The sequence below is a fragment of the Solanum tuberosum genome, unplaced genomic scaffold (genome assembly GCF_000226075.1).
Source record: "Solanum tuberosum cultivar DM 1-3 516 R44 unplaced genomic scaffold, SolTub_3.0 scf00009, whole genome shotgun sequence".
In the NCBI taxonomy this organism is placed as follows: domain Eukaryota; kingdom Viridiplantae; phylum Streptophyta; class Magnoliopsida; order Solanales; family Solanaceae; genus Solanum; species Solanum tuberosum.
In genome coordinates, this window is record NW_006238935.1 from 255,528 (window position 1) to 270,813 (window position 15,286).

Below are 15,286 nucleotides of genomic sequence, written 5' to 3' on the forward strand. Positions count from 1 at the left end.
TGTTTTACCAAGGAAAGGAGATTGTTGAAGAGGTTAATGAAGCAGGAGGGCTGACACGCTCTGGAAGATGTTATTCTCCAGAAGAATTAAGAAAAGGGAAGATGGCTCAAAATATCCAAGTACCACTGAAGAAAGCAGTTACAGAGGAAGAAGAAGAAGAGTTTCTAAAAAATATTAAGGTTCCAGATTACTCTGTTGTGGAACAATTGAAGAAAACCCCTACACAGATTTCACTGGTGTCTCTACTCTTGCACTCTGAAGAACATCACCGTGTGTTGAATAAGATTTTGAATGAAGCACATGTATCGAAGGAGACCATGGTAAATCAGTTAGAGAAAATGTCCAAGCACATCTTTTGAGTCGAACACCAACACTTTCATTGATGATGAGTTACCCGTAGAGGGAGCTGGACACAACAGAGCTTTGTTTCTTACAGTGAAATGTGATGGTTACTATGTAAAGAGGGTCATGATAGATGGGGGATCAGCGGTAGACATATGTCCTCTCTCTACGCTGCAAAGCTTGAAAGTCAACCCTGACAGAATTCACCCCAACAATGTATTTGTTCGAGCTTATGACGGCTCAAAGCGGGATACCATTGGTGAAATCAAGTTAAACATGACAATTGGACCGGTGGACTTTATGATTGTGTTCCAAGTAATGGACATGGACACATATTATAATTTTCTATTGGGAAGGCCACGGATCCACATGGATCGGGTAGTCCCATCAACTCTGCATCAAGTTGTTAAGGCTGAATACGACCATCAGGAAATCATTATGCATGGGGAAGATGATTTACCTATTTACAGAGATCCATCCATTCCATACATTGAGGCAAAAAAATGATGTGATTCCGTTGTTTACCAGTCTTTTAAGGCCGTATCAGTTGATCGCTTTAAAAAGGAGACCCCATCATCCAACCATGTCTCTTTTCTTCCTTTTCAATGGTAGCAACGACAATGCTCAAATATGGTTATCAACCTGGTAAAGGTTTTAGACTATGTTCGCAAGGAATTGTGGATCCCATTACTCTTTTAGGAAACCAAGGCACCTCTGGCCTCGAATACAAACAACGCGAGAGATATGGAGATAAGGCTAAGAACCACAAAAGGACTAATTGGGCACTTCCACAACCGATTCCCCATATTTCTCATTCCTTTATCAAGCCTTAGGGTCCAGAAATGGAAGCTTCATTTACTCATGAAGACATTGAAGAAGTTATTCAGGATCTTAGTCAATTATTTTGTGAAGTAAACATTGTCCAAGTTGGTGAAGGTACAAGTCATGTCAATGTGCAGCTCGTAGGCTCAGGTGTTGAGCTAAACAATTGGGAGGCCACTCCTTTCCCTATAAGGAAGGAGTATTGGTAGTTTGTATTGCTACTCTTTTGTATTTTGTTGTTGTCAGAGTTGTGATCCAAAAATTTGAAAGTGTTTTGTATTAATTTCAACCTTTCTATCCCTTTTTTTAATTTCAATGAAATGAAATTCCATTTTCATAGTAAAATTTTGTCTTTTCCCCTCCCCTAATTCTTATTCTCCATTTTTCAGTTCTGAAAATGTCGGCTTTGATAACAAGACACGCATACGAAATTCACTCCCAGATCTCAAAGAGTTGTTTATTCTTGAATCACCGAGTCAAGAGGTTGAATATGATGAAGAAGAGGCTTTTAGGGAAATTAATAGGGAACTGGAACAGTTTGAGCATAAACCTAAGCCTAATCTTAGTGAAACCGAAGCAATCAATTTAGGAAGTAAAGAGGAAGTCAAAGAAATAAAAATAAGCTTTCATGTCAAGCAGGAAATTAGGGATGCCATAATACAACTTTTGTTTGAATACAAAGATGTGTTTGCCTGGTCCTATGATGACATGCCAGGTTTGAGTGTCGATTTACTAGTTCATAAGTTGCCCACTCATCTTGATTTTCCACCCGTCCAACAGAAAAGAAGGAGATTCAAATCAGACGTGAGTGAAAAAATCAAGGAAGAAATCCTGAAACAACTAAATGCAAGTGTGATCCAAGACATTTGTTACACTACTTGGTTGTCAAATGTTGTTCCTGTGCCGAAAAAGGATAGAAAGATAAAAGTTTGTGTTGACTATCAGGATTTGAACAAAGCTAGTCCAAAAGACAACTTTCCATTTCCCAATATCCACATTCTAGTTGATTATTGTGCCAAACACAAAATTCAATCTTTTGTGGACTGTTATGCGGGGTATCATCAAATCTTGATTGATGAAGATGACGCTGAGAAAACTGCTTTCACCACTCCATGGGGAACTTATTGTTGCAGGGTCATGTCATTCGGTCTTAAAAATGCTGGGGCAACTTACATGAGGGTTGTGACCACCATGTTTCATGATATGATGCATAAAGAAATTGAAGTATACGTCAATGGCATAATCATCAAGTCTGAAACACAAGCTACCATGTGCAAGATCTGAGAAAATTCTTTGAAAGAGTGCGAAGATATAATCTCAAGCTTAATCCAGCAAAATGTGCATTTGGAGTTCCATCTGGAAAGCTTTGGGTTTATTGTCAGTAGAAGGGAAATCGAATTGGATCCTTCCAAAATAAAAGTCATTCGAGATTTGCCACCCCCGAAAATAAGATTGAAGTCATGAGTCTACTTGGGAGGTTGAACTACATCAGCATGTTTATTGCTCAACTCACAACCACTTGTGAGCCCATTTTCAGACTTTTGAAAAAGGATGTTGCTGTCAGATGGACGGAGGATTGTCAACAAGCTTTTGAAAAAATTAAGGTGTAATTGTCCAACCCTCCCGTATTGGTCCCGCCTGAACCTGATAGACCTCTCTTTCTATATCTTTCAGTGCCAGATAATTCCTTTGGGTGTGTTCTCGGTCAACACGATTCCACACGCAAGAAGGAGCAAGCTATCTACTACTTGAGCAAGAAATTCACTAGTTATGAGGTCAAGTACACCCTCTTGGAAAGGACATGTTGCGCCCTAACTTGGGCAGCTCAATAGTTAAGGCGTTACCTTTTGTCCTACACAACTCACCTCATATCAAAGATGGATCCTTTGAAGTACATCTTTCAGAAGCCAATGCCAACTGGCAGACTCGCGAAATGGCAAATCTTGCTAACTGAATTTGATATTACATATGTCACTCAAACTACAATGAAAGCTCAAGCTTTGGCAGACCACTTGGCAGAGAATCTCGTGGCGACTATAAATCATTAGAAACATATTTTCCAGATGAAGGGATTAACTCAGTTGAAGAAGTAGATCCAGATGATAATAAGGTCTGGCAATTATACTTTGATGGAGCAATCAACAAAAAAGGCACAGGGGATTGGGACAATTCTCATATCACCCATAAGGAAGCATTACCCTGCAACAACTCGACTTCGTTTCTTATGTACAAATAACACAACATAGTATGAAGTTTGCATCATGGGTCTAAATATGGCAATAGATTTGGGCATGCAAGAACTGATTGTGTTGGGAGATTCTGATTTGCTTATTCGGCAAGCTCAAGGCGAATGGAAAACTCGAGACCTTAAGCGTCTTCTATACAAACAATGCGTGGAAGATCTTAGCAAAAGGTTTAGGTCCATCGAGTAGATACATCCCCAGATTTCATAATGAGTTGGAAGATGCCTTGGCTACTTTGGCCTCAATGCTTCAATATACTGGAAACACTTGCATTACTCCCTTGGAGATTCAAGTTCGGGACCAACATGGCTATTGTAACACTGTGGAATCAGAATCGGATGGTGAGCCATGGTACCTAGACATCAAGAATTTCTTGCAAATAAGGAAATGTCCCGAACATGGCAATGGAAGCCAAAAAAAAACTATTAGACGTCTGGCTAGTGGTTTCTTATTTAGCGGGGAAGCTTTATATAAACAAACCCCAGATCTAAACTTGGTGAGATGTGTGGATGCTGAAGAAGCTGAGAAGATCATGAATGAAATACATGCTGGGGTATGTGGACCATACATGAATGGATATGTCCTTGCGAAAAAAATACTCCGAGCAGGATATTATTGGCTTACCATGGAACGGGATTGCTTTCGCTTTGTGAAAAAATGTCATCACTGTCAAATTCATGGTGATCTCATTCATTCATCTCCCTCAGAGTTGCACCCCATGGCCGCTCCTTGGCCCTTTGTTGCATGGGGAATGGATGTCATCGGACCAATTGAGCCAAAAGCTTCTAATGGGCATCGATTCATTTTGGTCGCAATTGATTACTTTACTAAATGGGTGAAGGCGATCACTTTCAAGGCAATCACTAAGAAGGCGGTCATGGATTTTTTCCATTCAAACATCATTTGTCGTTTTGATATCCCAAGAACTATCATCACAGATAATGCTGCAAACCTTAATAGCAATTTGATGTAGGAGGTATGTGAGCAATTCAAGGCACCAGACAATGGCATGAGAATCTCCTTTTTGCACTTTTGGGATATCGCACAATAGTGCGCACCTTGATTGGTGCAACTCCTTATTTGTTGGTGTATGGGATTGAGGCTGTGAGACCAGCAGAAGACGAAATTCCATCTCTTCGAATTATTGTCGAGGCTGAAATTGAGGATATTGAATGGGTCAAAACCCGACTAGAGCAGCTCACATTAATATATGAGAAACGATTGATGACCGTCTGTTTTGTTCAGCTTTATTAGCAACGAATGGCTCATGCATACAAGAAAAAGGTGCACCCAAGACACTTTGAAGTAGGTCAACTGGTCTTAAAGTGCATTCTCCCGCACCAAGAAGAAGCCAAGGGAAAGTTTGCCCCAAATTGGCAAGGTCCACATCTTATCAAGGAAGTGTTGTCCAAAGAAGCCTTACACTTTACTAATGTGGAAGGAAAAATCACAGGCATAATTGTTAATGCGGACGCAGTCAAAAGATACTACATCTAATGTGTTCTAAGATACTGCGACAAGTTTATGGGAGAACAAATGCACCTTTAAAAAAAAACCAAAAAAAAGAACAAATAAAAAGACCAAAAAAAAAAACAAAATTCCTCTATTTGAAAACTTGAACTACGTTTGAACTGATTCCGAAAGGATACGTAGGCAACCCTTTGGGGTTCGGTCATACAAAAAAAAAATCAATATTCCAGTATTTATAGAAAACTGGGGCATTTTTTTTAATTTTATTTTCATAGAATAGTGTCAAATTGTAATTCAATTTATGATTCCATTCTAGCAACCGACATTTTGACCAACTCTAAGAATGATAGATTTAATGTGTCTTGCACGGACAATTGATCATCAGAGACAACATTGTTAAGTCAAAAAAGATGAGAGAGTCTCATCGGTGAAAACCTTTATAGGCACCATTAGACAACAAGAGAGAAGATCTTATCGGTGAAAATTCTTGCGGGAACCCTAAGATAAAAGGAGAGAACATCATGAAAATGACTAATTGGAAGAAATCTGCAAAGATCGCCATTTCTTGACACCTCTGCATGAAGGATACATAGATCAGTTTTAAATTGTTAATGATTCAAATTTTGAGAACTAGACAACTCAAATGGATCAGGGGTCAAGTCCAAAGTGCATGTCATGGTTCACTTAAAGTCGACATATGCCTCCAGATAAGTTTTTTTTCTCATTTTCCTCAAAAGGGATTTTCTTTCGTTAAGTATAAGTCTTTCTTGATCCAAGTTTCACACTCTTAAGTTTGATATTTTTCTAGTCTTTTCGTTATAATCTTTTGACAAAATAAGGTAAAAGATTGCAAAGCTTACTTCGGTTTCCCCAAAATAAAGCTGAGTATCTGAGTTGGCATGCCACCAAGTAAGGGCTAAAAACGTCTCAGATATTCACTAAAAACTCGTGAAGGAATACGATATGATCTCTTAAGTCATGGAAAAAATGCAAAAGGAAAATTCATTCTTTGGGAAATCAGTCGCACCATGATATTTGGTAGTACTAAGAAGATCAAGGTCCCTGGATCGATAAAGAGGAAGCTTCAAGAGGTTGTTCAGCCAAGGATTTGGAGTAGAGTTTGAGAAATCAGTCGGGAGTATGGTCAAGTCATCAAAACATCAAGGCCACAAACCAACCACCACTTTAAACTAATGATTTTCTCTTTCTTTTGCTTAGCACAGGAACAAAATAAAGTGCAAGACTACAAGTAAAAACTGAAGCATCACAAAAATGAACTTCTCCAAAGTCTTCACATGTTTGTTGTTTCATCTCATGCTATTCGCATTCTTACCTCTCAATTCGAGAGCATCGTGCAATATGCACTAGTCTTTCATTTAGGTGCGATACGTATCAGACTGAATTTCATGCAATGCACATCTGTCCTTTATTCATGTGCAATACGCACCAGTCTGAATTCCGTGCAATACAAATATGTCCTTTATTCATGTGCAAATCGCACCAGTCTTTCTTTCATGTGCAATACGCACCAATTTGAATTTCATGCAATATGCACCCATCCTTTATTCATGTGCAAAATGCACCAGTCTTTCATTCATGTGCAAGACGCACCAATCTAAATCCCATGCTCTTTCTTTTCCGGAAAGAAGCACATCCTATTCGAGTTCTTCATTTTGTGATATTGAGTTTTGAGTATGAATTGCCAAATCAAGTCAAAACATGCACCTAAGAATGATCCACAAGCCTCCAAGAGAGCATCAAGATCAATCTCAGAGATAACGCACAGAACAAGTCGAAGATCAAGAGAAGACACTAAGAAAACACATCAAGTAGGGATCTTGTAGCTCCTATATTGTAGAGAAACAAAGTTATCTAGATTTTTCTATGTAACTATAGACAGTAGATGATGACAAGCAATAAGAAGCAATTTTTTGACTACAATGTCCGATAGTTTTGGCAATCAAATTTTCTCGAACTACACTGACCTGATTTTCTTTTAATCAAGGATATGTAGGCAACCTTTGAAGAAAGGTTCGGTCATCTTTCTCAAAATGGATTCAACGGAGTTTGAAATAGTAAAAAATTAGCCACTCCGTTCACTTTCTTTGCTTGAAAACTCTTCATGTTTCAAAGCAAAGAGGGGCATGCTGTGAACACCTAATTTTTGACGTGTTTAATTTACTCCTACAATATATAGTAAGTTCTTTTCTTATATTTTGTTTTTTTTAATATATTTTTGTCTTTGTTTCTATTGTTTTTTTTATTGGCCCAAATGACCCAATTTTGATTGAATTGGGCTGATTTAGACCCAATTCTGATAGCCCAATCCATTTTAGACCCGGTCCAATAGCAATGGTCAAGATTGAATCTCAATCATTCAAAACATTTTGATTCAAGGGCTCTTATGTGACCCTACCAAAAAATATTTTAAAAAAACTCCCAAAAATCAGAATTTTGGCCTTATTTTAATTTTATTTTATTTTCTCCCCTTGCTACCACCATCCTCGCCGGCAGCCACCACCGTTTCACCGGAAAAATCTCCAAAAAAATTATTATTTCTTCCTTTCACCCTCCTCTACACAAATCCGTAAATCATTCATCTTTTTCCGTAGCCATACTCCGTAGATCTAAGAAAAACCAAACACAAATCTTCACTTTTTTCTTTAGATTTATGAAGTTTCGGTCATCCCCATCCTATACAATTTACATAAATTTCTAGAGTTCTTCAAGGGCTATCTTTTGATGTAAATTTTATGTTAAAATTTCGTCAAAAAATTTTCCAGCGAAGTTTTCCTGCGATCCCCATTCACCCGAAAATTTATGTCAATTTTTTCCCCTCTCATCCTCTATCCGAATTCGCCACTAGCACAACCTTTATTAACCATATAAATCATTTTGGTGCCGAATTTTGTATTATTTTGTTAGTGTTCTTTAAGTTTTATAATGTTGAAGTTTTTGCTAGAATTTTATTTTTATTTTCTGCCTTATTTGTTATGTTTGATATTCAACATAATTTAGATGTTTCAATTTTGTGTTAGTGGGCTGATTTTTCTTTTGGTTTTGGGTCTTGATCAAATGGCTCAACATTTTGGGCCTATTTTAAATTTTTAGATGGCCCATTTAGCTATTATTCAATTAATAAATAAAAGAAATGGGTCATCTAAAAGGGTAATGAAGTCTTGTTAATTAATCTTATCTTGGAAAAAGGAAAAGAAGAAATTCTATTGGTCATCTTGGGTGGCACCTTGGGAAGGCAAAGAGTCCAATGCATGCATTGGCTCTTAAGTTTTCAAGAAGAATGAGTGTTAATATTCACCACCTATTTAAACCCCATTCTTCTTTCATTGTAAAGAAAAAAAAACAAGAGAAAAGGAAGAAGAAAAAAGAGAAGAAGAGGAAAAAATTATAAGAAGAGAGAGTGAAAGTCTTCTTCTAAAAAGAAAAAATATATATTTCCTCATTGTGTGAGTTTGTGGTTCAACTAATTTGCTTGTCATCAACTTTAGGTATTTCTTTTACATTTCGCAATGTAATCTTAAATTAATGCTTCATGTTCTTTTTATATTTTGAAAAAAAACAAGAGAAAAGGAAGAAGAAAAAAGAGAAGAAGTGAAACAAATTAGAAGAAGAAAAATTATAAGAAGAGAGTGAAAGTCTTATTCTAAAAAGAAAAAATATATTTCATCATTGTGTGAGTTTGTGGTTCAACTAATTTGCTTCCACTATTTGCTTGTCATCAACTTTAGATATTTCTTTTACATTTCGCAATGTAATCTTAAATTAATGCTTCATGTTCTTTTTATATTTTGATTAAGTTGTTTGTATTAAGTTTGTTTTGAGTTAGTTAAGTCTATTGTGATTCTTATATGATTATATTTTATTATTATATACATATATATTTATTATTAATGTGGTGATTAGTTTAACTTTACCTCATCGTAGAATTGATAAGTAAACTCATGCTTTGCTAAAGAAAAAATAATAATAATCTCAAAGTTTTTTGTTTTTTTTTTAGTTTCTGGTCATTTAAAAAAAAGGCTGTATTTGCAAAAACAAAACACAAAATTGGTCATTTTTGCAAAAAATATAAATCTGGACATTTTGTAAATTCTTTTTAAAAGAATGTATAGAATTTTTTTTCTCTATTGAATAAATATATGAAATGAGTTATTGAAACAAAAAATGCAAAATCGACTACTTTTGGTTAGTAATTTAACTATTAGATAAATTGGCTATAATTGCAATTTTTTTTTAAAAGAGAACAATGAGGTCATTTTGTGTAAAACTGAAAATTTCACTAAAATGGTTATTTCTGAAATTGTATCAATATGAAAAAATTAGTATATCACTACTTTATTTTAAAAGGGGACTTAGTCATTATTCTATTAAAAAAAATATTTTTTTGTTGTTATTGTCAAGTAGTAATACTTACATGTGTGTGTGTGTATATATATATATATTTCTTTTTTAAAAAAAAAACTAAAAAAAAAGAAGCATTTTCATGTCCATATGTTCCAACAAGTTTTTTTTTCTCATTATTAAATAAAATTTGAGTCATTAATTATCAGTCTTTTTAAAAATAAAATAAAAATATTAAATACCACCATGTGTTTGTTTACGATATTTGGTGTGTGTGTTTTCTTTCTAAAAAAAAGGTCTTTTGTGCGCTTACACTCCTAGGCCAATCATTTTTTTTTAAAAAGTATCTAACACAAATTTACTTTTTTTATCCAAAAATTATTTTAGCCAAACATGAGTTAATAAAGAGACCGTGCTAGAACCACGGGACTCGGGGGGTGCCTCACGCCTTCCCTCTGGTCAATAGAATTCCTTACCCAATCTCTGTTTTCGTACACTAAAAATAAAGAGTCTTTTCCTTTTAAATTAGGAATTACCATGTGACTTGGAACACCTGAAAAACTCAATTTCAAGTGGCGACTCAAAAAAAATATTATTTTACTTTATTTTTTAAAAAAACACGTCACATCCTTAACGATTGTAAAAATGGAAGAGGTGTGACAGTCACGAGCAGCTAACTACTAAAGCGTTGACACTTGGTTAAGATTTAGCCAAAAGGTTAAGTAGTACCCAAATCATAAGCAAATAGACGATCATCTGATGGAGCTTTTCTGTAGATAGTGCACTTTTGTAACCAAGCATATTATTGATGCAGTTTGTGGAGGGTCTTTTATGTCCAAAACTTTTTCAGAGGCTGCAACTATTTAGATAAGGTTTCAAAGAACAACATCGCTTGGCACACAAGAGAGACTGACATCAGAGAGATGGACTTTACATTCAAAATGTTAGTAGAGCAGCGTCAAAGAGAAGAAGAGAGTGATCAAGACAGGCTGATATCCATACTTCAACATCTCTGACGCAACCATTTTCGCTGCACTTGACAACTTTGTATTACCTATAACTGCTTCCTCACCGACCCTTATAGCTTGCATAATTTCCAAAGTGTGAAAGGTGGCTCCGTCTAACTCGTCAACGACTGGGATAGAATTAACAGAAAGGATGGGGTGACTGAGCTCCCGTGGATGGTAACTTCAGTGCGACCCCACTCAAACTTTACACATTGGTGAAGAGTGGAAGGAACCGCTCTTGCCATGTGAACCCATGGTCTTCCCAACAATAGGTTGTAGTTGGATGATACATACATCACTTGAAATAGGATGGGGAATTGAGATGGCCCCACTTGCAATCTGAGATAGATCTCTCCAATGACACTTCTCTGCGCTCCATCAAAAGCTATAACTTTCACAGGACTTTCCTTTATCTCTCCCATATTAACACCTAAATCCCTCAAAGTGGTAAAAGGAAAAATATTGCATCCAGAAACACCATCAATTAGAACTCGAGTCACCACCTTATCACAACACTTGACTGCGATGTGAAGCAATTTGTTGTGCCCAGCCCCTTCTGCAGGCAGCTCATCATCATGGAAAGAAATCTTCTTAGCTTCCACTATTCTTCCAATCATTGAAGCTAAGGTTTCACTGGTGGTCTATTTTGGAATATTCACTATGTCTAACACTTCCATCAAAGCATTCCTATGAGCTTCAGAACTCATAAGTAGAGACAAAATAGATATGTGGGCAGGCGTCTTCTTCAGCTGCTCTTCGACTGAATAGTCTTTAGGCTGCATCTTCTTCCAAAATTATGCGGCTTCAGCATCAGTAACATTCCTCCTTAGATTCTCTTCTTTTCCAAGAACTCTTTGATTAGGTCCTCTAGGCATAAAACCTCCCTGACCTAGTCATCCCTTGAGCCATGGTAGTGTCAATCATCTTGCCCTTGGCCCGTGCTTGATAGTCCCATGGGACCGCTTTGGTGTCATATTTAGGCTTTTTAGCGATCAGAGTGGTCACTACAACTCTTGGGAGATATGTTTGGACAGTCAAAGGTTCCCTTAGTTGAACAGTGATAACAGGTTGCGCCGAAGATGTCATGGCATCTGCTTCATCTATGTATGGGCAGTCAGGGGCCCCATATTCTTTATCTAGAGTAACCATGTTGACTTTCCGATACTCATGGTTTGGCAAGGGATTGTTGTTCACATTGGGAGGCGCTGGAGTGCATTTGATTACTCCTCTTCTGATCAAAGACTCAATCTAGTTCTTCAAACCATAACAATCTTTTGTGTTGTGTCCTTGGATTCCTGAGTGGTAAGCGCATCTCTTATTTCCATCAAAATTACGAGGGATTGGATCAGGAAGTTTTCCTTCAACTGGTTGCAGCACTCCCGCTGTCCTCAACTTCTCGAACAAATGGGCATAGGGTTCGGCAATCAGTGTGTAAGTAAGAGCATTTCTAGCTTCAAGATTTGGACGTGGTCTCAGTGCATATGTTGGTCTATTTTGGTGGATTGGTGCTTGGACAGGGACATATGGTCTTGGAGGATTTTGGTATGCTGGTGCTTGGGGTGGATTATAGTGTGGTTGGGTATTATATACTGGGTATGGGACGTATGAAGTATGCGTAGCGATTTGGGGATTACTGCAGTATCGGTGGGATCGTCCTCCTTGTTGGTATGTGACAGCTGAAACATCCTCCCTTTTCTTTTTGATCCCACCAATGGAACCCGATTGTATAGCCCTACTTGCAGCTTTCAATGTGACCATAGACTAAATCTTCCCAGATTTAACACCCTCCTCTATAAAGTCTCCCATCTTGACCAATTCTGCAAACTTCTGGCCTATCATTGACATCATCTTTTCAAAGTAGACACCTTCTTAAGCTCGAATTAAGTACTTTGAAAGCTCACTCTCATTTAGTGGTGGTTGCACCCTTGCGGCTTCGGTTCTCCAACGTCGTGTGTACTCCTGGAAATTCTAGGATGGCTTCTTTTGTTTGTTGGCCAATGAGAATCTGTCAACAGTAATTTCAATATTGAATCTGAAACGATTCATGAAGTCTTCAGCCATTTCCTGCCAGTCACGCCATTTGCGAGGGTCTTGACGAGTATACCAGGTTAATGATTCCCCAGACAGACTCCAGATGAACAACTTCATCCACAGCTTCTTATTCCTCCCTACACTGACTAACTTGTCACAGTATGCCCTTAAATGTGCGTGAAGGTCACCTTTTCCATCGAACATGTCAAACTTCGGTGGTTTGTACCCTACCGGCATGTCAACGTCTAGGTGGATGCACAAGTCATCATAATCCAGACTCTCCGTTCCTCTAGTAACTTGTAGGCTTTTTAATGCCTTTCTTACACCCTGAAGCTGGCATTTATCGATGCATCTTCTTTCTCCATTTCTGCATATTGATCGACCTCATACGGGACATTAACCACTGCTGGCATTGTGAAGGTAGGAGCTTCAGCGGCATATACAGGTGGAACATATGGCTCATAGGGAGTGGCGACATGTGCCCCAAGTATCTGTTGCATTGTTGGTATAGTAGGGTCGCGATTGGAAAGGTCGGGAACGGTCCTAACTGCGGTTGGAGAAGCTGGTGGAACTCGACCGTGAATTAGAGCGTGTTGAGTTTGTTCTGGCTGATTTGGCAAGTCGGCAAAAGGCAAGTCAGCTTTTGCGAAGTAGATAGGCATCTTGAAAGTAGGGAAAGTGGTAGCCGAAAGTTTGGCCAAGTCTCGCACTTGGCGTAGTTCTTCCCTCAAGATCTCAAGTTCTTGCTCCATGTGAGCCATTTTCCCTTCATTTTGGATGTCTATCATGTTTCGAGAACCTTCGGGGTTATCAATAGGTATCATTTTGTTTGCAGCAGCATTGAAGTCGTCTTTATCAGCATCTTTCCTTTTGATCGAAGGTTGTATCGTGAGTCAGCCAGTTTGCAAGTCGACACAAATCAACGTACTTTTGGGGATAAATGATGAAAAATAAAAGAAAAAAGGAAACTATGTTAGTTTGGAAAATATTGAAAGATGTAACAAATATATAAGTGTAACACATATATACGCCAACTTGGCGACATTCAAAATGCGTCCTAATGTAGAACCTATTTTTGCCTGAGGTAGGCCAACGTTGCAATCAGTTTGATAATAAATTATCCATTTAAACACATTTTAGATTTGGAGCAAACATAACTTCATTGATTAAGGTACTCTTGGATGTTACATTGAGGTAGGCAATCAGAAACCTAAGAACTGAAAATACGGGGGGGCATAAGGCATACAAGAGGGATAGGCCACATGGCACTTTGAGGAGCTTATGAAAACAGTTCAAAGAATAGAGACGAATCTACGGCCAAGTTGGAGCATCATCATCATCATTGTCCCCATCATAATATGGCCCTAGGTGGTACTCTGGAGACTCGTCGGGGCCGCGTTCGGGAGACATGTCTATCACCCCTCCATATCTTGGGTCATAGATGTTAGAACCCGTTTTAGAAACCTCTATGTGGTCTTCCTCCACCTCTTCTTTTGGGTCTTCTTCGGCATCCCTCTTCTGGGTCTTCTTCAGGGTCCTCTTTCGAGTCTTCTTCAAGATCCTCTTTCGGGTCTTCTTCTTCTTCTTCTTCAATCACCTGGATCAAATAATCGATGGATCCAGTAACAATCTGATTATACATAGATATGGTGTATCCCATGTGAGGAAACACTGATTCTCTAATCCAATCAATCTGGTGGTTGTCTATAAACCCCCAATGCCCGTGTACGCTTGGATGAGCCATATGACTCACAGTATTCCGCCAAGCATAATACTCTGGCGTGCACCATTTTTCCTTTCCTATTTCCAAATCGATCGTGTATTCCCACTCGGCTTGCAGATTTCTTATCCGTTCCAACGAGACTGAAGTGAAAGTATCTTCATGTGACCCCATGATTGACCATAGCAGAATGTCTTGGATGACTCCAAATTGCCGCATAACCCGAAGAGGTGCATATGGCTGAATAGCCCTCAGCCCAATTAACTCAATAAAGAAAAAATATCGGGTTCTCGCAAACGCCACTCCTCTTATCCAAGAAAACTTCCATTGGATGGCATCTCCTGTAAGGTTTTTCAGGAATATGTGCCACTCTTCCCTTCCTGTCGGTGCGCCCACCCAATTTTGGAGACGATCTTCATGGTTTTCGATCCTGTTACGTGCACCCATGTAGAAATCCATTTGTGGATCACGACAATAAACATGTTCTCTCGCCCAAATTGGTAGTAGCATACTGCATCCCCCGAAGAAGTTGTGCCCCCTAATGCAGGCTGTCATCGAACGAAGAACTTCGGCGATGATCATGGGCACCAAAGAAAATCTTTGTGGATGTTGAAGATGTTTATAACCATCGGTAATATGTTGATATCGACAGAATTGGACCTTATTGGGAACACCATAACTCCCAAGAAATCCATAACGAATACTCTTGGCCTCATATGTTCCCATGCTCCTCAAGTACATTCAAATTCACGTTAATATTCATAGTAACCTTCTGAACGCCCAAACCTCTGAAAGAGATAGTCTAACTCGACCTGTATGTCGTCCACATATCTCAATGACCGAAATATATGTAGATCAAAGAGACTTAGAAAATCACCAGTACAGATAGCTGACGGGATCATCGATAGCCTCCCTCTAATCGGTAGCTTGGTAAGACTACTGAACTCCTCTAGTGTAGGAGTGATCTCAAAATCTAGGAATTTGAAAGTTACAGTGCTCGGTTCCCAAAACCCTATTAACTGAGAGACAAAAACCGTATCGCACTGTGTCCCCAGAAGTGACAATAATGCTCCTAAGTGCCTTCAAATCTCAGCCCCGTGTATCCTCCGGATATTTTGCCACCAATTTTGTAGAATGCGGGGCGCTGAAAGACCATTTGGATATTTGACAAGTCTTGGTTGAGGTTCATCTGAAAAGAGGGTAAAGGGTGTAATGAGTTTATTTGCTCCAAATTCGTTAAGTGTTTAAGGTCGGATAATTTACATCAATTTCACACAAAGTTTATGTCGTCG